Consider the following 24,710-nt stretch of genomic DNA (forward strand, 5'->3'; position numbering starts at 1 on the left):
GGCTGGGCTGCTGTCGCGATCCCAGTGGTGGCCGTGGTCCCCGGTGTAGCTGCAGCGGTGGCAGGAACAGGAGGGCTGGCTAGGGATCGCCGCGGAGCGGGGACAGGGCGCGGAGGGCCAGCCGGCATCTGTGCCGCGGAGCTCAGCCGCTGGCAGCTCGCAAGCTGGGCTGGGGCAGGGACCGAGCGGTCGGGGAGGCACGGGACCACAGCAGTGGGGATGTTGGATGTGGGTAGTGACAACAGTGGGGGGGCCACAGCGCGGGAGGCACGGGCGGCTTGGTGGGCTGGACCGCTCCATCCCGCGGCACAAAGGACGCTGTCGTGGTCAGCACGGTAGATCCGGAATCGGCAAAAGGCAGCAGCAGCGAAGAGACAGTGGATGTATGCGGGATGTCAGGCAGCGCCAGCGCCACGGCAGCGAGGGGAACCTGCGCTGCTTGCAAAAGCATGGTCGCGTGACTCTGCAGGAGGCCGGCGATGGCGGCGGCTACGGACGCACAGCACATGGCTGGGGGAGCGGCGGGACTCGCGGGGGGGAGGGGAGGTACAGCCGGGGCCGCGGGGGAAGGGGGGGGCGGGGCCAGTGCAGTGCCAGCAGCAGGAGGTGTTACTGCGATCACATTGCTGGGCGGGCTCGCTGGGGCGGAGGCGGGGGAGGGGCCAGACATGACGGCTCTGGAGGGGGGGGGGGGCAAACCGCGGCAACCGGAACGGCAGGGGTGGACGGAGTGGGGGGTGCGGGGATGGAGGGAGCGGCGGGAGGGGCCACGGGGTCCGGTGGGGGGGCTTGAGCAACGGGTGCCGTGACCGCGAGGGCGGGGGGTGGGGCTGCGGGGTCCGGTAGGGGGGCTGGGGCAACGGACGCCGCGATCATGAGGGCGGGGAAAGGGGCCGTGGACGCCGCAGCCGCGCGGGGGGGAGGCGGGGGGCGTGCCCCGCTGCGGACCTGCGGCAGCATGGAGGGGACTCTCAGGGACAGCATGGCCAGGCTGAGAGGCTGCCGCGGGCTTCTGCTGAGCAGAAAACAGCTCAAACAAGGCTCTGCACGCCGGGAGGAGGTTAACGCCAGTCAAATCCCGGCGTGAAATATCATTAAAGAGTCTATTTCCAACTGAGTCCCAAAAGTCTCTGGTAAAAGACGGCTGAACGGTCCGCATTCGGGAAATTAACTAGAGTCTATTCTAAAAGGTTTTTTAGCTCTTGCTTAGGTAAAGTACTGTTACTGCAGCGTAAAGAATGCTTAAGTTCCTTATAGAGATCCTGATCAGGGGCAGAGTGGGATTGTCCCATTTTTACACCAGTGTAGCTCACCTCGATATCGCAGGGGCAGGGTCCTCACTCAGAACTCCGACGTGGGGGGCTGGCCAGGCACTCCAGTCGGCGCTCAGGACTCTGCTTGAGGTCCCCCTCAGAGCTCCGGTTTCAGGCGTCGCTCAGGAACGTCTATCCGTGCTCGGGGCCTCCAGACTCCACTCAGAGCTTCAGTGCGGGAAGTGCAGAGCAGTGCTCGCCTGTGCTCGGTGCACGTGGCGGGGTGCCACGGCGAGGTTCCTCAGAGAGCTCTAGGTAGCTGCCGCGCAGCAGCGGCCGCCTATGCTCGAGGATTGCCAGGCGAATTCCTCCGAGAGCTGCAGGTACTCACTACCTTGTAACGAATCCCCGTGCTCGAGGATTGCCTCGGCAAAGTTATAGAGCTCCGGCTTTCACGCTGCCCAGCAACGATACGCCATGCTCACGACACCGATTAGGAGGCTACAACTGGTTATTTAGTTACCGTCCATGGAGAAGTCTCCCACAGGTAGAAAAGCTGAAGAGGTCTTCAGACACGTGGGGTTGCCGGTCTGTGGGGGTCGGTCTTCTGCGTTGGGCGCCAATCTGCGGGGACTGCTGGGCTCCAGGACGGTTTGGATGGGTGGTAACGAAGGATCTCTGAAGCCCGGTCTTTAGAGCATATGGTTTATTGTAAAGGATGAAGGGCCCTGCTTGGAGTTGCTAGCCGCAACTCGTGGCAGGCCCAGGGAGAGCGGGGAGAGAGAGAGAGAGTGCCAGGTGGGCGTCCCAGCAGGAGGGTCCAAGAGAGAGCGTCCGGTCCCTTGGCCACACCTTATCAGGGGGCTTCAACGTGGGCTGGGACAGGACTTGGGCCAATGGGGTTGCAGATACCTGATACTTCAGGGGAGGGTTACAGGTATGGGATGAACCATACATTGGGGGGTGAGACAGGACATTCCATTTGACCTTAGGATCTATCAGAAGGGGGGATTGCTTTCAGCTTGGCTGCATTATTGTTTTCGAGATGCTCAGTGATTAAGGTTTGGTATTTCAAACCTTGTTTTCATCTCGATATCTGTATTCTCTGATTCTTTTGCCAGGCCATCATATTTATAGGGCCTTGCTATTTCATCTTCCCCAACACTGTACAAAGAGAAAATACAGAGTATGCAGTAGTTTATGGGAAATACATGCAAACTATTGAAAAAGGGAAATTAACCTTAAACTGGTAAAGTCAAACTTGTGAATTATATGCTCTAAAAAGAGCACTGGAATGATTTACTAAAATATGAATATCGATCTAATATCGATATCCAACTGAGACGGATAAAAACTCTCTAACAGTTTAAAGTTGGAAAGTATATGTTTATTGCAACGGCAAGGCAGTACATGGGATAATTCCCTAATGCGCACTGTAAAAATCACAGGTATTACAAAGCCTTTTTATTTACAGAGGTCTTGAATACACAAAATATGAATGCATATTCATATCCCTATCACTTCCTCTACTCTGCCTCGTATGCTAATTGGCAAAAAGGCTATTAAGCATGCGTAGTTTTGTTCCCTGAAATGAGTCGGGAGTCCATTTTGGGGAGGGGTCTCCAAAAGAAGAAGTAAAATAAGTCTTCCTCGTTCTGACCTTTCTACCTTTTTCATGCCTACGTGACAAATGAACCCTTGTAGTTTTCCTGTGTTCAATAGATTCCTCGAGTATGGGAAGTCTGCAACTCTTTTTGTGTCCCTGAAATGTGTTTATCACATTCTGTTTCTCATGATAAGCACAGCTACCCAAACATAAAGTTGACAAGCAATGAGTTAATAGATCCGGCTACTGTTAACTATGAACAAAGCCTGTTTATCTACTTCTGCTGACTCAGCAACATCTAATTTAACTATCATCTTAACTTTCCTAAAATTCTTAATTCTTCAAAATTAATGTCTCAGGAATATGTAACACACAAGAAAGGAGCTATAGATGCATTGGGATTTTTTTGGAGTAGCAAGGCAAGTGACTGAAAAATGTATAACTTGCCAAAGGATAAATAAAAAGGTGATGAGAAAAACAACATTAGGAGGTCGTGAGTTAGCTCTTCGACCATCTCAAAGTATCCAAGTAGAAGTTTAAATTTGTTAGGCTCTAAAATTTATTTATAAATTCAAAAGAACCGTTCAATCCAAAGAAAGAATATGCCATATGCTGGACGGGAGATTTTAGGAGAATAAAAATCTTTAAAGTATCCGAAACCCCGAAACCACGCAAGAAAAGCAAAAGGGGAAAGAAAAGGGCTGGGAACAGGAGGAAGGGAGGAAAGAAAAAGATTGGGATCCTTTGCAAGTGTTGCCTCCTCCGTTCCCACTCGCCCCCCACCGCCCGCGGTTGCCCCGCCGGTCCCGGTTCCCGTCCCGGCCCCGGTCTCGCCGCTCGGGGCTGCACCGCCGGACTCTGCCCCCATCCCGGCTCCGGCCTCTCCGGTGAATTTGTCTGCCCCGGTCCTGGCCGGCTGGCCCGCGGCCGCTCCGCCGGCCGTGCCGGGGTTCTGTCCTGCCGCGTGGTCTGGGGTCGCCGCGCTGACAGCCCCGGGGGGGTCCTGTCCCGGCCGTCCCATCCCCGGCTGCCCTACCCGTGCCGGCTGCGCTGGGCACCGCCGCTGCTGCTGAGGCCGCCCTGCCTGCTTCGTCTCTGCCGGGAGCTGCCGAGTCGGCCGCCATCAGCCATGTGCGGCTCGTTCTCCACCAGAAGATGCCCCTTTGGCGGTTCCGGCAGCTGACCCCGCCTGCGCCTTGGAGGACTAAGCCGCGGCGCGGATCCCTCCCCTAACCCCTCCTCCTGCCCTGCGTTCCGTTCCCTCGGTAACCACAACTCCAGCTGTTCAGGGAAACTCTCTCTAGAGGAAGCACCTCCTGAGTGGGGTCAAAATGATGAGGAGGGGAGGAAACAAGAATAATTATCGTAATTTGATAATCAAGGGAATAAAAGAGACGGCATCCCGAAGGCGAAATGTGAAAAAAAAAAAAAAGGCTTTTTAGGGACAGCTTTTAAGAGAGAAAGAAGAAACTCCAACTGAATAGTTAGACAGACTTAGGACATTATAAGAGAAATTGTACTAATCAGGTAAAAGATCTGAAAATCTTCCGAGAGATGGGCTCAGAAGAGGAATACAGAAGTCATGAGCTCTATATTTTAGGGGACAAATACCATCTGGAGCCGGTGATAACTTTAAAAGTGGGTCCCCAAGAAGAAGAATTAGAATTTGTGGTAGACGTAGGGGCAGAAAGAACCTGCCTGTTAAATATTTCAAAAGGTTATAGTGTGAGCAAAGATACTGTAAAAGTAACAGGGGCAAAAAGAGAGAGTTTCACAGTTCCTGTCGTTAAAGATGTGGTAATTGAGATAGAAACTAGAATTTAGATGGGGGATGTCTTATTGGTCCCTGGGGTAGGTAGCAACTTATTAAGAAGAAACTTACAGGTAAAACTAGGAATAGGGGTTATACCTGAAGAAGGGAAAATGACAGCTAGAGTTTTAAAACTTGGCCAGGAAGATGAGAAAAAAAAAATTAACAAGGAAATCTGGGCTGGGGAAGGAAATAGGGGAGGATTAGATATAGACCCTATAAGGGTCACAACTGAGAGAGAAGATTGTCCCATATGTGTCCTATATCCTTAGAAGGACAGGAAGGTTTGAAGCCAGTAATAGAAGGACTAATAAAAGATGGGACATAACCTTGTATGTCTTCTCATAATACCCTTATTCTCCCAGTAAAGAAGCTCGAGAGGAACTATCTTTTATTATCCAGGGAAGCTGAAGTTGAGGTTAGACATGCTATTATAAAACTTTTGAATTTTCGGCAGGAAAAAGGATTAAGGGTATCAAAAGGGAAACTGCAATTTGTAGAACCAGAGGTAAAATATCTTGGACACTTAATAAGTAAGGGTAGCTGGAAACTCAACTACAAGAGAATTTCAGGAATTTTATCTTTTCCCCCTCCCTCTTCAAAGAGGGAAATCAGAAGACTACTCGGATTATTAGGATATTGCAGATTATGGATTGATGGGTACACACAAGCAATAAAATTTTTATATAGAAAATTAACAAAGGAAAATGATGTTAAATTAGAAGAGTTGAAGTTAAAACTGGCCTAAGTACCAGCTTTAAGCTTACCCTGGTTAGAAAAACCCTTTTCATTTGCACATAAATGTAGAAAATGGAGTAGCTCATAGAATTTTAATTCAGGAGTAGGGAGGAGTAAAGAGACCAGTAACTTATTTTTCAAAGGTGCTAGACCCAATAAGCCACTGCTGGCTAGTATGTATTCAAGCTATAGCAGCTACTGTGATCCTAGTAAAAGAAGGTCACAAGCTTACTTTTAGAAGTAAACTAGTTGTGTGTACACCTCATGCGGTCCGAGGTGTGTTGAATCAGAGAAGGGAAGGAAGAAAGAAGTTGAAAAAGGGGGGGAGGTAAGTGGCAGACTCACCTCTCCGGGATGTTGGAATGTGGAGTGATGATGTCTTGGTGCTAGAAGAGGACAAGGGTTTGAATGCAGTCTCTGCATAAAGGGCAGAGAAGTGTCTTAACACATGGTTGTTAGGAAATTGTTCAATGCCACACTGGGGTCCGGAAAAAGTTTAGCAGAAGGGTGAGCTGATCATCCCTATAATGAACGGGATCTCAGGGGCTGCGGCAGGAGCTTATTCATGGGGATGACCCAGCGCAGCAACTCCCAGTGTTTCGCCCACTCGGTGGAAGTGGCGCAGGGCGCGGTTTGCGTGAGACGTCGCTGGGGTTTGGGGGTTGCCGGATGCACTAGCTGCCCCGGTGGTGGTGCTGGGCGTGGATTGCGCGGGTTTGCCGCCCAGCCTGCCAGGGTCCCGAGTCCAGGGGAGTAGCCTCGGCCCCAGCAAGTGAATAGAGAATAGAGAAAGAGGCAGAGAGACAGGGCAAAAGGGAAGCAAGGTATGCCCCCAGGGTCCCCATGGGTGTCTGTGAGTTCTCCCCGCCCCGCCCCCGCTCCCGCTAGGTAAAGTGGCGGCAGAAGAAGGGTGTGTTTGTGAAAAGTTTAATATATCAGATTGTTGAAAATAGATGACAACGGGGAGGTCATCCTGGAAAAAAACAAAGGATCTCATAAAAAAAAACAAACAAAAAACCCCACGTACTGGGTCCAAAAATGGGAAAACAATGTTAAAAATTAACTGGTGGGGTAAGGTATTGAGGATGGGATGGTGGAAGAAATTAGGATTTTTCCTTTTATGTGCTACAACTGTTTTGATGTTTCTTCCTTGATTAATCCCATATTTTATTTGATTACCAACATAGTCTAAAGAATGCAAGTGGATAAGAAATATTGCTCAAGCCAAATCACAGAATCACAGAATAATGAGGTTGGAAGAGACCTCTAAGATCATCAAGTCCAACCTATGCCTTAACACCTCAACTAGACGATAGCACCAAGTGCCACGTCCAGTCTTTTTTTAAACACATCCAGAGATGGTGATTCCACCACCTCCCTGGGAAGACAATTCCAGTACTTTATTATTCTTTCAGTGAAAAATGTCTTCCTAATATCCAACCTGTACCTTCCCTGACGTAGCTTGAGACTGTGTCCTCTTGTTCTGTCAGTTGCTGCCCGGTGGAAGAGACCGACCCCCACCTGTCTACAACCTCCCTTCAGGAAGCTGTAAAGAGCAATAAGGTCACCTCTAAGTCTCCTCTTCTACAGTCCAAACAACCCCAGCTCCTTCAAACGTTCCTCATAGGGCTTGTATTCCAAGCCCCTCACGAACCTTGTTGCCCTCCTCTGGACGCGCTCAAGCATCTCAATATCCTTCCTAAACTGAGGGGCCCAGAACTGGACACAGTACTCAAGATGCAGTCTCACCAGCGCCGAGTAAAGGGGAAGAATGACCTCCCTGATCCTGCTGGTCACACAATTCCTAATGCAGGCCAGGATGCCATTGGCTTTCTTGGCCACCAAGGCACATTGCTGGCTCATATCCAACCAGCTGTCGACCAGCACCCCCAGGTCCCTTTCTGCCTGAACACTGTCCAGCCACACTGTCCCCAGCATGTAATGCTGTAGGGAATTTTTGTGGCCAAAATGTAGAACTCGGCACTTAGACTTATTAAACTTCATGCTGTTGGACTCTGCCCATCCATCCAACCGATCTAAGTCTCTCTGCAGAGCCCTCCTTCCTTCCAATAGATCAACACAAGCTCCCAGCTTAGTGTCGTCTGCAAATTTACTAATGAAGGACTCGATGCCCTCATCCATGTCGTCTATAAAAATATTAAATAGAACTGGTCCCAGTAGAGAGCCCTGAAGGACACCACTGGTGACTGGCCGCCAGCTGGATGCAGCACTGTTCACCACCACTCTCTGGGCCTGGCCATCCAGCCAGTTCCTAATCCAGTGAAGAGTGCTCCTGTCCAAGCCGTGGGCTTCCAGCTTCTCCAGGAGTGTGCTGTAGGAGACAGTATCAAAGGCCTTGCTGAAGTCTAAATAAACATCATCCACAGCCTTTCCTGCATCCACCAGACGGATCACCTGGTCGTAGAAGGAGACCAGGTTGGTCAGACATGACCTACCCTTCGTAAACCCATGCTGACTGGGTCTGATACCCTGGCCATCCTGTAAGTGCTGTGTGATAGCACTCAGTATGAACTGTTCCATTATCTTACCTGGTACTGAGGTCAGGCTAACTGGCCTGTAATTACCAGGATCCTCCTTCCTACCTTTTTTGTAAACGGGTGTCACATTGGCCAGTTTCCAATCATCTGGGACTTCACCAGTGAGCCGTGACTCTTGATAAATGATGGAGAGTGGCTTCGCAAGCTCGTCTGCCAGCTCCCTCATCAACCTAGGGTGGATCCCATCTGGTCCCATTGATTTATAAATATCCAAGTCTCCCAGCAGTTCTCTGACTGCCTCCTCCTGGATAACAGGGGGACCATTCTGCTCCCTGGCATCACCTGCCGACCCCTGAGGACAGTTGTCTTGAGGACAAGCTGTCTTACCACTAAAGTCTGTGGCAAAGACGGCATTAAGCATTTCTGCCTTTTCCTCATAAGGAACAAAGGTTGGTTATACCCTTCCTTTTATTATTGATATGTTTGTAAAAACTTTTTTTATTATTTTTAACAGAAGTTGCCAAGTTAAGTTCAAACTGAGCTTTGGCCTCCCTAATTTTTTTTCTACATGCCCTGGCAGCTCCCTTAAATACTTCCTGAGAAATCAGTCCCTCCTTAAAAAGATGATACATCTTTTTTTTATTCCTAAATTCCTTCAAAACCTCATTGCTCATCCAGACTGGACGTTTACCATATAAATGATTTATAAAGAATAAGAGGGGGGATTGTGAAAAATGCGTATTTTATGATTGGCTCTTTGCAAATATTAAATTGAACACTATATGTATTATTGTCACGGTTTGACACTGGCGCAATGCCAGCGCCCCCATGAAAATACACCTTCTCAAATAAATGCTGTGAGATGTTATCAGGAACAGAGCAGAGCAGGCCCAAGCTTAATAACAAAGGGGAAAAAAAAACTTTATTAAACTACTACTACTATAGAAAACACACACACTAAATCCAGGATGAAAACCTTCCAAAACATTTCTCCTCCCCCACCCCCAATTCCAACAAAACCACAGTGAGGCACAACTCGGACCCTCAATCAGGTTCCCACCCTTCAGTTAATCAATACTCAGTTCATCAAGGGAGAGAGGAGCCTCTCCTGTGCCATAGACCCCCAGGAAACACAGTTGCCACCTCCTGTGTTTCCATGTCACACATGGCAACCGCCTGGAGAAAAATCTGCCAGTGTGACACTCCTTTCCATGTCACAGTGCTCTCACCACCGTGCATGGACAGACTGCCCATAGGGCTCCTTTAAGGATGGTTTGCCAAGAACCAAATAACAACAGTTCAGTTTCTTGGTTTGGGACAACAGTCCCCCCCATTTTTCCCTCCCCTGGGGCCGAGGGTCTCAAGAACAGAGATCTTCTTCTCCACTCCTGTACTTGCAGCTGCTGAAACAGGTCACTGCCACTTTCACTCTTTCTTGGCTCCAACCATTGCATCCCCCTAAAAATGCAGTCTCTGTTGCAAGAGAGATTGGTTCGGTCTATGGCTATACAATAAAAGTCCAGCCAAAAGCCACTTCATCATCTGCTCCCACCTAGAATTCTTTTCCCCATCTTCTTCTGATATCTCAGTCCTAGACTGTCTCATTTCTCTTCTACATCGAGGAGGAATAGTGTTTTGCAAAGCTTTCCTTTCCCAGGAAAGGGTTAAAAGTCTCAGGCTCCCAGGACCAGGATGGCTGAGATCTCACGCAGGCTACCGAACTCCCACACTCCAAGGCTGGGCAGCTGTCTCCTCCCGCACCTCTGTCTTCTCTGCAGCAATTTCCAGGTGCCTCCAGGCTCTCTGTCTCTTCCTCTCCAGGGGGGGGCTGCCTGGGACATCTTAGTGTTCCTCCACCCTTCGGTCCTGGAGGGGGGCCAGCCTGGTTCCCTTCTCTTCACCCCTGCCCCCTTCTCCCTCTGGGGCTCCGGCCTGCAGGCCGCATGGCTTCCCCTCCCCCACCCAGCCTGTGGCCGGGCAGGGGAGGTCTGCACTGCACTCTGACTGGAACCAAAGAGACAGTTCCCCTGGGAGTTCTTGCTTTTAACCCTCTGTGTTCTCAGAGGCGTGTCCATACCTTCAGTGGTCAGTCCAAATGCGAATATCTAAACCTGACCACTGATTGTTTTGACTACCAACTTCCTGAAAAAAATTCACTTCCATGTCAAACCACGACAGGGTTATTTTGTAATACTGTATTAATGCTTTTTAAGTAGTGTGTTAAATATAGTTTTAGGCTATAACATAATGCTAAAATAGAAACTCTGCGATGTAAGATATTTTTTACTAGCTCAAGAAAAGGGATAAGATAATCAAGAAACTCTTTGCACAGAGATAACAGCAACAGAAAATGTAAAGTGTTATGGCCTCCTTTTCTGAAAAGACAAACATTCTTCCACCTTCTCTCCATCTTTATGGAACCACCAGGATTAAGGGGAAGAAGTTGACAAAAACCAGAAAAGCTCTTAATTTGCAAGGAATTTATGCATCATGTATGAGATATATGAATATGCTACTTCTTAATAAACGCTCTCTTTTTCGCCTTCTGATCATTGGAGTCATTCCATCGTGTCCCTGACTCAACAGCGTCAGTAGCCCATGGAGGTCAACAGTGGAGCAGATCTACCTGCAGCCCATGGAGGACCTCATGTCAGGGTAGGTGGATGTGCCTGGATGAGGCTGTGACCCTGTGGAGAATCTGTCCTGGCCTGTGAAGAGAGGAACAGGTTTGATGGCAGGACTTCTGACCCCATGGGGTACACACGCTGAAGCAATCTAGTCCTGAAGGACTGCACCCAATGGAAATGACACATGTAAAAGACTCACATTGGAGAAGTTCATGGAGGACTGTCTCCCATGAAAGGGAGGGACCCTATGCTGGGGTTCAAGAGGAAGGCAGAGCCCCGGTGTGGTCAGGGACCCGGGAAGGGACCCGGGATGCCTGTTTCTGCTGCAGCAGGGATGGGCACCCGCACTTAGAGGGAGACTTGGAGGTGCTTTGGGAGAAGTGTCCTGTGAAGGAGTGGGAAGATCATGGGCTCTGTTTTCTGGGGAATAAATGCCATCTGGAGCCTTTGATAACTTGGGAAGCAGGCCCCCAAAAAGAAGCATTGGAATTTGTGGTTGATTCTGGGGCAGAGAGAACTTGTGTGGTAGAGATTCCTGGGAGATGTGATATGGGTGGTGACACGGTGGAAGTGGCAAGGGCAGAAGAAGAAAGGTTTAAAATCCCTGTTATTTAAGATGGAGTAATTAAGGGAGAGACCAGCATAGGGATAGGAGATGTGTTGTTGGTTCCTGGAGCAGGTATCAGCTTGTTGGGGAGACACTTGGAGATGCAACTGGAAATGGGGGTTGTACCAGAAGAAGAGAGAGCTGTACATAAAGTAGTTATGTGTACACCTCGTGCGGTCCAAAGTGTGTGAAAAAAGAGGAAAAAAGAGGAAAAAAATGAAAAAAGACAAAAAAGAGAGGTTGAAAAAGAAAAAAGGGTGGTTAACAGACTCTAAGATGTTGGAATATGGAATAATGAAAACTTTGTATGGGAGGAGGATGGGAGTTTGAATACAATTTCTGTATGAAGGGCAGGGAGGTGCCTTAACACATGGTTGTTTGGAGGTTGTTCAGTGCCAAGCTTGGGTTTGGGAAGATCTAGCAGAACAAGCCCTCCTAGAAGGGGAAAGAAAATATGTTGATGGTGATTTGTGAAAAAAAAAAAACCTTACTCTACAACTTGTAAAAGTTGTAAAGCCGGTATGTTTATTTCAGTGCTGGGCGCATGTGGGGATCATTCTCTTCAAAGACATGCGCACCCCTGAGAACTTATGATCTTTTTTTATTCTCTCTTACTAGTACATATGCATAGAGTTTCACAATAGGTTCTTATATATTCGTTTTACTGGTTTTGTGTTATAACTTGTAATTAGTCTTTGTACAGAGAACTCTCTGGTTACTTTGTCTGTTTCTTGTAGACTTAGCTTTGGGGTTTTTTCTTCGTTTTAAAGTTCAAGGAGCCTTTCTTAGCTCTTCAGCTTGGAAATTCGCATTCTTTCTCTTCGGCTGAGGCAGTTTTTACGAGCGCAGCAGAGCTACTAGACTAAACAGCATATTTTACCTATGCTAGTAAGTTACTAATAATTCAAAGATGGAACATTTTACTTAAATCTAAATTGACTTCTGAAATGAACAGGGCTAATGCCTTTATTAATGTTCAGCTTTTTATTGAAAAGATCAGCTGGGTAGGGGGCCTGACACAGAGCTTGCCCCCGCTGTTGTAGCTTTCCCAGGTAGCTGAAAGGAAGGAGGCGTGCAGAGTCCATCGCTGAAGTCCAGAGCAGCAGCTGTCCCTTCTTCTTTCCTTGTGGCACACCGGTGGCCAAAGGGTGAGGAGGCGTGGCGGGCAGTGTCCGTTGCTGAAGTCCAGAACAACAGCTGTCCCCGCTCCTTCCCTTGTGGCAGCACCAGGAGCTCTGTCTTTCTGTCTCCGCTTCCCACAGCCTATTCTAGTCTAGTCCTTTTTAGGTGATGGTGATGGACAAAAGTTAATCCGGGGATGTGTTTCCCTCTTCCTCAGCTAGGGCATTTGTCTAGCCCCCCTTTACTGGGTTTTGTTCTTTATTTAGGGGTGTCTTTATCCCCTAAAAATGCTCCCATGATCCCAAGGTTTTTTTATTTGCATTTTGGTCCCAGAATGTCAATGTGAGTGAGGGAGGCAGGTTATCTCCAGGTAGTTTAGAGAAAACAAACAGAGCAATTAGCTAATTAGCATTTCAATATCGGTACTCAGCTAGAGCCAGCAGCTGTTCCAGTGTTGCCATGGGAACTAGGAAGGCCCTGCCCGCGTCCCCAGGGAACACCTGGGAACTTTGTTCATTACAAATCCCTCCTCTATTTCTTTGATCGGGCTTAAGCCCACATCAACTCACAGTCTTTGGCTTTTGAGGGCTAACTTCTTTTGGCATTTGTATGCTTTTACTTATGTCTGATGGTAATTCTCCCACTCTTTAGGAACTAGGTAAGACTTAATAATATTCTAATTAGAAATTTTCAGTTAACTCCTTTGGCTAAAGGACACTTATTAAACAATTGCAAAGTACTTAAGCCTTTACTATGGCACTTTAACTCAGAAACAGTTATTAACACCTTACTGTATATCAGTCTCTAGCAAGTCTTCTTTAAAGTTAATTTTAAGTCCTCTGGTCTCTTAATTACTGTCCATGCACAAGAGGCAGTGGGTGACACTGTTGGGTCTGGTCTGGCGTCCGGGGGTTGGCACTGGTCCTTTGACTCTGGTGATGTGTGTCCAGCCTTTTTCTTGGGTCCGCACCGCAGTGTGTGTGGTGAGTAGCACCTGAAAAGGTCCTTTGAATTTGGGGGTTAATGGAGTGGTGGTGTTCCAGGACTTTATCAACACCCAATCCCTGGGACTGATGTTGTGGGCATTGGTGTCCAGAGGGGAAGTTTGGGGGAGATGCCCCTTCTTTCTGAGGCCTTCTAGGGATTTTCCTATGATCTCTAAATATTTCTGAGTTGCTGTCTCCCCTTCTAAATAATCTGCTGTACTGAAAGGGGTGATTAAAAAAGGGAGTCCAAACATCATTTCATAGGGAGAGACCCCTATGTTGGACCAAGGTCTTGTTCTGATGAGAGAGTGAGAGGTAATCACCTGAGCCAATTCATCTTTGTCTCTTCAATTAATTTGGTTATCACATTTTTAAGAGTTCTATTCATCCTTTCCACTCTTCCAAAGCTTTGAGGATGCCATGGGGTGTGCAATCTCCACCTTATCCCCAGGGCTTTTGTTACTTGATGTAAAGTTTGAGTGACAAAATGTGGACCTCGGTCCAAGTCAATGTTATTGACTAGCCCCTATCGAGGTATGATGTTTTCTAAGATTACTCTTGCAACTTCCTGTGCGGTTTCTTTTCTGGTTGGGAAAGCCTCCACCCAGTGAGTGAGATGATCTACGATCACTAGTAAATGTTTGTACATCTGCACAGAGGGCATTTCAGTGAAATCTACTTGTATGTTTTGGAAAGATCTCAAAGCAAGTTTTCCTCCCCCACGTGCCGTTTTTCTCATTACCTTTTGGTCAGTTTTCAGGCAAATTGCACACCCTCTTGTGACTGCCTTGGCCAGACCATATACTCCAAGACATAAATTTTCCCGTAAAAAGTGGTTGCACAAACCTTGGATTCCCCAGTGGGTCAATTCATGTAACTCTACTAGCACTCTTCGAGCTAGGGCTTTATTTAGGATCTTATGCCCATCGGGAGTTAACCATTCTCTGAAGCAAGGGGCTTCATATAAAATCGGGAAAGCTGGACAGGACAAACGCAGATCCAAACCGATGTGGTTAATCATACGTTCTCCCTTTATTGTTTATAAGATGGCAGATTATATACACTTCAATATAGTTTACAATTGTGAGCACACTCTCATTGGCAAGCAAACATTGTTTGTCTTTGTCTTAAGGTGGTTAAAGTTTCACACTGCAGACCTATACTAATTCACACCCAGAAAGCCCATTACACTGTGCTTACACCTTAACATAATTCCTAACTGCACCACCGACTAATTTCTAACTGCGTCATAGGCTTCAAGGCCTCACCGAGGCCCGTATCTGAGGCCTAGGCTGGGGTAGCTCAACCTTCACTCTAAATTGTGAGCCATTCAGGAACGGGAGGTGGAGCTTCCTGTGTTCCTGAGTGACTCATTATAAGAGACCACCGGGGAGTGCGGCGAACAGGAACAGGCAAACAGGGTCACAGCAGTTTGCGCAGCAGTTCGCGCAGGCAGGGCAAGCAGGCAGGGCTGGAGGTTCTTGCTAGTTTGGTGTAGTGTTTATATTGGTTGATTAATCTTGGGCTTTCTCCTAAACAATGGTTTTAACCCGGTCAAAATCTGTGGTTGGTACAGGTGTATGTGACCAAGTAGAGCCCTCCAAAAAGGATGTGTCTGTACAGACCCATTCCTGCCCGGAGTGTTTGAGCTTATCAGTGGCTTCAGGGGATGTTGTGGAGAAGGCCTGACTACGGTGTGAACAAGTGAATGACCTCCTTTCGCTAGTGGCTGAGCTTAGGGAGGAAGTTGAAAGATTAAGAAGTATCAGGGATAGTGAAAGGGAAATAGACTGGTGGAGTTCAGCCCTTACATCCTTAAAGGAGGCCCACCAGGAGTCAGAGGACTCATATGCCTCTCACTCTCAGGCAATAGAGGGGCACCTGGTAGATGAAGGGGAATGGGAATGGGTCCCTGCTCGGGGTGGTAATAACAATAATCCCTCCTGCCCTCCATCCCCTAGCCAGGTGCCACTTCAGAATAGGTATGATGCCCTGGATCTAGAGAGCCAGACAGATAATTTAGAAGAAAATTATCTGCCCAGTGAGACTTCCAATTATGACTCGTCTAAAAAACGGATTATCACCTCTAACATCAAGAAAAAAAGAAGGGTGATCATAGTGGGTGATTCCCTTCTGAGGGGACAGAAGGCCCCGTATGTCAACCTGACCCATCCCACAGGGAGGTCTGCTGCCTCCCTGGAGCCCAGGTACGAAACATTACTGAGAGACTTCCTAGGCTGATTCGGTCCTCTGATTATTACCCACTGCTGATACTCCAGGCTGGCAGTGATCAGATCGAAAAAAGGAGTGTCAAGGTGATTAAAAGGGAGTTTAGGGCACTGGGTCAAGTGGTTGATAGGACAGGTGTACAGGTAGTGTTCTGCTCAGTTCCTTTGGTGGCAGAGAAAAATGATGAAAGAAATAGGAGAACCCACATCTTTAACAAATGGCTCAAGGGTTGGTGTTATTGGCAAAATTTTGGATTCTTTGATCATGGAGCAACCTTTATGGCACCTGCTCTACTGGAATCAGATGGGATACATCTCTCTGTTAAGGGCAGGAGGTTTTTAGCTCATGAACTGGCATACCTTATTGAGAGGGATTTAAACTAGGTTTGAAGGGGGAAGGGGATGCATCTGGGCTGTCTGGAAGCAGGCCCAAGGATGATAAGACTGTGTTAGGGGAGAAATCAGTAGCCCAGCTGAGGTGCATGTATACCAATGCACGCAGCATGGGTAACAAAGAGGCAGAGCTAGAGGCCATGGTGCATCAGCAGAACTATGATATTGTTGCCATCACAGAAACATGGTGGGATGACTCACATAGTTGGAGCACTGCACTGGATGGCTACAAGCTCTTCAGAAGAGACAGAAAAGGGAGAAGAGGCGGAGGGGTGGCCCTTTATATTAGGGGAATTTTGGATGTCATAGGTATTGAAACTAATGATGATGAAGTAGAGTCCCTATGGGTAAAAATTAAGGGGAAGGCCACCAAGGCTGACATCCTCCTGGGAGTCTGCTATCGTCCACCCAACCAGGATGAAGAGGTGGACAACTTATTCTATAAGCAACTGAACAATGTTTCAGGATCATCAGCCCTTGTTCTTGTAGGTGACTTCAACCTACCAGACATCTGCTGGGAACTTAATACAGCAGAAAAGCAGCAACCTAGAAAGTTTTTAGAGTGTGTGGAGGATAACTTTTTGTCACAACTGGTGGGCAAGCCCATCAGGGGAGGGACTATGTTAGACCTGTTGTTCACAAATAGAGATGGACTGGTGGGTGATGTGGAAGTTGGAGGCTGCTTGGGGCACAGTGATCATGAAATTATAGAATTCTCGATAATTGGTGAAATAAGGAGAAATATCAATAAGATCTCTACATTGGACTTCCGGAGGGCAGACTTTGGCCTATTTAAGAGACTTATTCAGAGAGTTCCTTGGGAAACAGTCCTTGAAAACAAAGGACTCCAGGAGAGATGGGCAAGCTTCAAAACAGAGATCTTGAGGGCACAAGAACAGACTGTCCCTGTGTGCCAAAAGATGAGTCGACAAGGCAAACGTCCAGTCTGGATGAGCAATGAGGTTTTGAAGGAATTTAGGAATAAAAAAAAGATGTATCATCTTTTTAAGGAGGGACTGATTTCTCAGGAAGTATTTAAGGGAGCTGCTAGGGCATGTAGAAAAAAATCAGGGAGGCCAAAGCTCAATTTGAACTTAACTTGGCAACTTCTGTTAAAAACAATAAAAAAAGTTTTTACAAATATATCAGTGATAAAAGGAAGGGTATAACCAACCTCGGTTACGTATTGGACGAGGCAGGCAATTTAGTAACTAAAGATGAGGAAAAGACGGAAATGCTTAATGCCTGCTTTGCCTCAGTCTTTATTGGTAGGACAGCTTATCCTCAAGACAACTGTCCTCAGGGGTTGGTAGGTGGTGCCAGGGATCAGAATGGTCCTCTTGTTATCCAAGAGGAGGCAGTCAGAGAACTGCTGGGACACTTGTATATTTATAAATCAATGGGACCAGATGGGATCCATCCCAGGGTGATGAGGGAGCTGGCAGATGAGCTTGCAAAGCTGCTCTCCATCATTTATCAGGAGTCGTGGCTCACTGGTGAGGTACCAGGCAATTGGAAACTGGCCAGTGTGACACCCGTTTACAAAAAAGGTAGGAAGGAGGATCCTGGTAATTACAGGCCAGTTAGCCTGACCTCAGTACCAGGTAAGATAATGGAACAGTTCATACTGAGTGCTATCACACAGCACTTACAAGATGGCCAGGGTATCAGACCCAGTCAGCATGGGTTTACGAAGGGTAGGTCATGTCTGACCAACCTGGTCTCCTTCTATGATCAAGTAACTCGTCTGGTAGATGCAGGAAAGGCTGTGGATGTTGTCTATTTAGACTTCAGCAAGGCCTTTGATACTGTCTCCTACAGCATATTCCTAGATAAGCTGGCAGCCCACGGCTTGGACAGGAGCACTCTTCGCTGGGTTAGGAACTGGCTGGATGGCTGGGCCCAGAGAGTGATGGTGAATGGTGCAGCATCCAGCTGGCGACCAGTCACCAGTGGTGTCCCTCAGGGGTCTGTACTGGGACCAGTTCTATTTAATATTTTTATAGATGACATGGATGAGGGCATTGAGTCCTTCATTAGTAAATTTGCAGACGACACTAAGCTGGGAGCTTGTGTTGATCTACTGGAAGGGAGGAGGGCTCTGCAGAGAGACTTAGATCGGTTGGATGGATGGGCAGAGTCCAACAGCATGAAGTTTAATAAGTCTAAGTGCCGAGTTCTACATTTTGGCCACAAAAATCCCCTGCAGCGTTACAGGCTGGGGACAGTGTGGCTGGACAGTGTTCAGGCAGAAAGGGACCTGGGGGTGCTGGTCGATAGCTGGTTGGATATGAGCCAGCAATGTGCCTTGGTGGCCAAGAAAGCCAATGGCATCCTGGCCTGCATTAGGAATTGTGTGACCAGCAGGATCAGGGAGGTCATTCTTCCCCTTTACTCGGCGCTGGTGAGACCGCATCTTGAGTACTGTGTCCAGTTCTGGGCCCCTCAGTTTAGGAAGGATATTGAGATGCTTGAGCGTGTCCAGAGGAGGGCAACGAGGCTGGTGAGGGGCTTGGAATACAAGCCCTGTGAGGAACGTCTGAAGGAGCTGGGGTTGTTTAGCCTGGAGAAGAGGAGGCTTAGAGGTGACCTTATTGCTCTCTACAACTTCCTGAAGGGAGGTTGTAGACAGGTGGGGGTCGGTCTCTTCCACCGGGCAGCAACTGACAGAACAAGGGGACACAGTCTCAAGCTACGTCAGGGAAGGTACAGGTTGGATATTAGGAAAAAAATTTTCACTGAAAGAATAATAAAGTACTGGAATAGTCTTCCCAGGTAGGTGGTGGAGTCACCATCTCTGGATGTGTTTGAAAAAAGACTGGACATGGCACTTGGTGCTATAGTCTAGTTGAGGTGTTAAGGCATAGGTTGGACTCGATGATCTTAGAGGTCTCTTCCAACCTCATTATTCTGTGATTCTGTGATTCTGTAATATAAATTGTGTCCTCTCTCTCTCAGAAATTCTGCTACAATTCCCTCTTTTTCTTTTTGAGCTACCCAGATTGACTTAAAGGTGCGGTTAGTCTTTTTCTTCATGCACTGTAGTAAACAAGGTATAAAACCCAGAATAATTATAATAATAAGAAAAAGTACAATACTAAAACGAACTAAATCTTTGACCCAACCAGCAAAACCTAAAGAACTGAGCCACTTAGCAAACGGAGAGTCTACAATGACAAGTTTCTTCATGTTCTTCTTCAGTTGCATTAACTGTAAATTGATTGAGCGTGGTCAGATCAATTCATGCAACACATGCCTTCAAATTCTTCACACCCATGTCCTTGCGCTAAAAGAAGGAAGTCAGTGGCGGCTCTGTTTTGCAGAACCGCATGATGGATGCTATCTACATCTGTGGCAAGATCACTTAACATTTTAGATGTAATATTAATTTGCTTTCTTGTCCAGCAGGCCAGGGTTTTCCATTGTGTGAGAGCTTGCGCTGCAGCAACTCCTGGGGAGAAAATTGAGGCTAGTATTACAGATGTGCGCCACTATAATGATACTTGATCTTTACAATTGGGGTCTAGTTGGAGAGCACTCCATTTGGCTCGTTGAGGCTTCTGAGGAAATCCTAGAACCTGATGAATGGTGGGAGCAAACAGTGTTAATTTACCAACGTAACATGGGCCTCCCATAGCTTTTTGAGGCACTGCAGACCAGGCTCGATCCCCACAAATGAGGAAAATTCCTGGTGGCAGTTTTCTTGTGGCACTTTTTAATGGTGTCACGGATTGTGTCCAATTGTTACAATATTCAGAGTAGTTATAATACAATGAGGATCTGGGAGACAACCAAGTGTTGTCATCTGTTGTCTGTCTTTCTTTTTGTGTTGGTTTTGTAGCATGAGGTCCAAATATCAAACAGTAATTTCCTGGGACAGAGCCCAAAAGATCAAATTCTTGAGGTTTGACATTAACGACTTTAAGATTTTGCACAACTGCAACAGCTTGCGCTCCCGGAACACTTTTTGGATTTATTTTGGCCTGAGTCCAAGCTTTGAACTCCACCATGGAACCCAGTGGAACTCCAATTAAACAAGTACGAAAAGGATCGGATGGTGTGGTTAATGACAGGCAGAATGAATCTTGCCCAGTTTGTTTGGCCCAAGTGATCCAAATGTTTTGTCTCTTGTCAATGTCAAGCATTCCAAATACTTTAGTTACTAAAACACTACTTAATGGAAACACTCTGACCCACCACATATTTCTCACGTTCTTGATTGCTCTGTTTAACATTAAAGGAACAACCTTAATTCTAAATACAAACTATAACTTATGATAAACTCAGTGTTACGCTTATGATCATTTAACTTATTTTCCTGTACTCTACAAATTTTCATCAGAACTAGATTTGTCACGGGATGTTCCAGGTAAATTGTTGTCATCAACGTTGTTATCACTGTTGGCTGGTATCTCTGCCTGTGGACATGCACGTGTAAATCTGTTTGGCACTCAAACTTGACCAGTACCTGTTGAGACACACATATAACCTCTGCCATTAAACAACACAGAACTTGGCCCTTGCCATTCACCTGTTCGCATGCATTGAAAAAAGCATGACAAAACGAGCAGAAGAATTACAAACCCTACTAAAATTAACCAAGACCCAGTAACTAAATTCTATAACATCACTAATTCCCACACCCATGAAAAAACCCAAAGTCCACAATCTTCTGTGGGCGAAACGCAAATCTTTGTACAGTCCACATCCGTGCATCTTCTTCTCCGCTTGTGGAGAGGTCAGCGCTTTCTTGCAGTTGGTAAAGTTCCACATTCTTCACTGAAATCCACCTAGACTCTGCACCTGTTAAAACACAAACAAACCCAATGCCCCCACAGGGACTGGAGGATTCTTTCTCAATTCTGTTCTGTAAAATTGCATAGAGAAATGGAAGATAACAACATAAGTTGTTATTGTTAACATTCTTTGGTTATAAACATGAGAAAACATCAAGAGCAAAACAATGCATGTAGTAAAGAAACTAACAGCAAATAAAAATCAATCAGACAATACACAATCAATATCACATATAAAATAACACAATTACCAAGTACTACAACACCGAATTGTCGTCCCAGAGTCTGCAACAGCTGATAAACCTTAAAACAACAGAGAATTGGAGAATTGGAGAAATCATGTCCGGATTCATGTGTCTCCAAACTCCCTTTAAACATAGGCTCAGCTGTCATATATGGTCAAATTCCCAAGCCAAAAGGACTTGAATACTTTTTGATGCAGAAAACATCTGGGTCAATCACTCCATCCAAGTAGAGCTAGAGCTTGGCCAGTACCCGAACTCTAATTGGTGGGTGTCACTTAACACATTTTAAAACAAAACTCTTAAAAATAGCAGTTATGACTAAAAAAACTTAGGGTTAAAAACCAATCAAACAGTCAAGTAATTGAATCCTGCCGAAATTTCCTTCAGGATAGAGATTCTTCAAACACAGCAAACCTCTTCTTGAAAGATCTGAACGTGATCACAGTCAGGATTGTGAGCCAGGATCTGGACACTGAGAGTGTGAAGGTGGAGGAAGTGCAGCTGCATGAGAGACTGATTGCCTAGTATGAAACTAAAACCCAAAAAAGAAGTGAATATGACAACTGAACTCTCTGCTGGAGTACTTCTGTAATAATAATTGAAGAAGGCCACGAGACTCGCAGTCTGGATAAAGAAAACATATGAGTAGTTAAGAAACAAAAAAGCAGGATCCTGAAGAGACACGTGTCTTGTAGGTGATCACACAAAGAGATAGTAAAACACATAAAAGCTGGTTGTAAATATATATTGAATTATGTTCCTGGCTGCCTCTGAACTGATCCCATAATTTGTGACTGTTTGTTTGGCTGATTGGAGAATTTTCCATTCGTGAGGTTCCCAGACTGCACTATTATTTCTTACAATGACAGGGCAGGCTAAAGAATTGACAGCGTCCCAGTCTCCACCTAAAATAGCATTCTTCACCACTGAAGCCCACCGGGACTGAATTGGATTTTTTAAAACAGCTGTTAATGTCAATTGCTGCTCAGATGAATGTTCCTCTAATTGAACCTGTTGATTTGAAAGGTTGGCAAGCTGGGCTATTTTTTGCTGTAAGGTATTTGTTCTCGGTATCTTATTCTGTAATCGCTTCTTTTTGCGAGAATTAAAATCGGGAGGGGACATTGCAGTGCTGCAGCGGTGTGACGTGAACTGACTGCTGCGGGCTGTATCGCTATTGTCTGTGTGGTCGCTTCTGCCATCCCGCTGCCGCAGCCATGTTTGAAACCGCCCCCCTGCGCGCGCGCTGCCGCCGCTGCTGCTCCCCTAGGGGGGTGAAGGGGCGGTGCTGCCTCGCTCCCATCTCCACCTTGGTCTCCGCCCCTGTGTTCTGTCCACTGACCCAGCCCCGTTTCATCATCAAGTCTGCCTGCCTCCTCGGGTGTCACCCCGCCCAAGGAGTGGGGCGGCTGGCCCACTTCCTGTTGCCCTTCATTCTGCCTGGCAGCTGGCCGAGTCACTTCCGCTGCTTGCGCGCGAACTTCCACCGCTTGCGCACAGCTGAGTCCCGCTACTTCCGCCTCCATGCGGGCCACCACCTCCTGCACTGAAGAGCTGACTGGAGCCCTTTGTCCTCGCATTGGACACATATTATTATCACCAAAAAACTTTTCGACCTGAGATAGCTGCTGCACCTCTGTCTTCTCCACCACGGACCCTTCAAACGCCAGTATCGCGGCCTTCGCCACTTTTTTCTCAGCGGACATACTTTGTAAGGTATGTAAAACTTTCTTCCAAACTGCCCCGAGTTCAAGTACTGTTTTCTTATCTTTTCCGCCTTCAACGGCAGAATCCCAAAGCAGGTGCCCTAGTTCATGCCACTCGGTCTCGCTAAAACTGAGTGAGGGCTTCTGTAATTTGCCCTTATTTCTGGCCCACAGGGCCAACTGTTCTAAATCAGTCTCTTTTATCTTTTCTCCTCTCTTGGAGAGAATATGCAAAAGGAGCCGCAGTGCTGCCTGCCAATCGCTATCCATGTTCACTTGCACTCTCTTTGCATGCGGCTTACCTTCCAACCAGTGCGGGGCGCCCCTTAGCTTCCACTTGACACAGCGGCGACACCCGCTCCAGCTCCCTTCTCTGTCTCGTTCACCTCTGCCAAGCGGGCAATGTGTGAACCATGGAGTCTTCAGTTTTTGTGTTCCGGTGTTTCCCGTCGCAAAACAAGGGATTTGGAAACCTTTCTCCCGTCGCGACCAGCACGATTTGGAGTTTGGAGTCTTCAATGCTCCGGCACTCCGATCCCTGTCGCTATAAAAGCGATTTGGGATCGTGATCCCTGTCGCCATAGAGGCGATTTGGGAACTCATCGGAGTCTTCAGAGTCCCTTGTTCGTGGCACCAGATGAAGCAAGGGACTTCATATAAAATCGGGAAAGCTGGACAGGAGAAACGCAGATCCGAACCAATGTGGTTAATCAAACGTTCTCCCCTTACTGTTTATAAGATGGTAGTTTATATACACTTCAATATAGTTTACAATTGAGAGCACACTCTCATTGGCAAGCAAACATTGTTTGTCTTTGTCTTAAGGTGGTTAAAGTTTCACACTGCAGACCTATACTAATTCACACCCAGAAAGCCCATTACACTGTGCTTACACCTTAACATAATTTCTAACTGCACCACCGACTAATTTCTAACTGCGTCATAGGCTTCAAGGCCTCACCGAAGCCCGTATCTGAGGCCTAGGCTGGGGTAGCTCAACCTTCACTCTAAATATAAATCATGTCCTCTCTCTCTCAGAAATTCTGCTACAATTCTCCTTGTTCCCCTTGATGTAATTCTAGTTCTTTTATTATTTTTAATTATTTTTCACTGAACCTTGGCTCTTCTTCTTTTTTTCTCTACTTGGTCCTACTTCCTTTCTAAAAGCTTTTACTGGATTTCTTGAGTCTAAGGCTGCTTCTTTAGCTATCTGATCTGGTAATCAGTTTCCCTTTTCTTCACGGGTGTGTCCTTTCTGATGTCCCTTGATATGCACCACAGCTATCTCTGTGGGCTTTTGTAAGGATTCTAATACTAGTTTTATCAGTTTCTCATGTACCAGGTTCTTCCCTTTGGAGTTTAGGTAGCCACGCTCCTCCCAAATTTTTCCGAAGGTATGGATGATCCCAAATGCATATTGCGAGTCTGTGTAAATAGTTCCTTGGTCTCCATCTAACGGGTCTAATCCTCTTTTCATAGCATAGACTTCACAACACTGGGGTGACCAGTTCAAGGGCAGTTTCCCTTTTTCCGCGACTTTCATGTCTTCCCCGTCTATGACAGCATATCCTGAGGCTCTTTTCCCTCCTACTACTCTTGAGGACCCATCTATAAAAATGGATCTCCCGTATGGCAAGGGTACATCTTCTAAATCCTCTCTCACTTTGGTCTGTAGATTTATGAGTTCAACACAATCATGTTCTAGATCCGCCAGGGGTTCTCCGGCAAGAAATTGTGCAGGGTTTAGACATTTGGAGGTGACTAACTCTAAGTCACTGTCCTGGCTTGTAAGATAAGCATATATTCTATTTGCCACCTGTCGGAGGTGGGGCAGGTATCTTCTGTTAGGCAGTTTTCTTATCTCTTCCAAGAACAATGTCTCCCTCCGGGGAGATATCTTCTGTTAATGGGCCATTGAATGGCTCACTGCATGACTGATAATGTTACATCATCCCATTGTAAGATGCTCCACCCAGAGGGAGGAGCCAAGCATCTCTACTGACATAAAATCAGCATTTTTTGAGACAGCAACTCAGCCTCTTCACTGGATTCCCAGAGGAAGACCAGGCCTATCTACTCTATCACCAGACCTTCA

This window comes from Vidua chalybeata, chromosome W, assembly GCF_026979565.1.
Source record: "Vidua chalybeata isolate OUT-0048 chromosome W, bVidCha1 merged haplotype, whole genome shotgun sequence".
Lineage (NCBI taxonomy): Eukaryota > Metazoa > Chordata > Aves > Passeriformes > Viduidae > Vidua > Vidua chalybeata.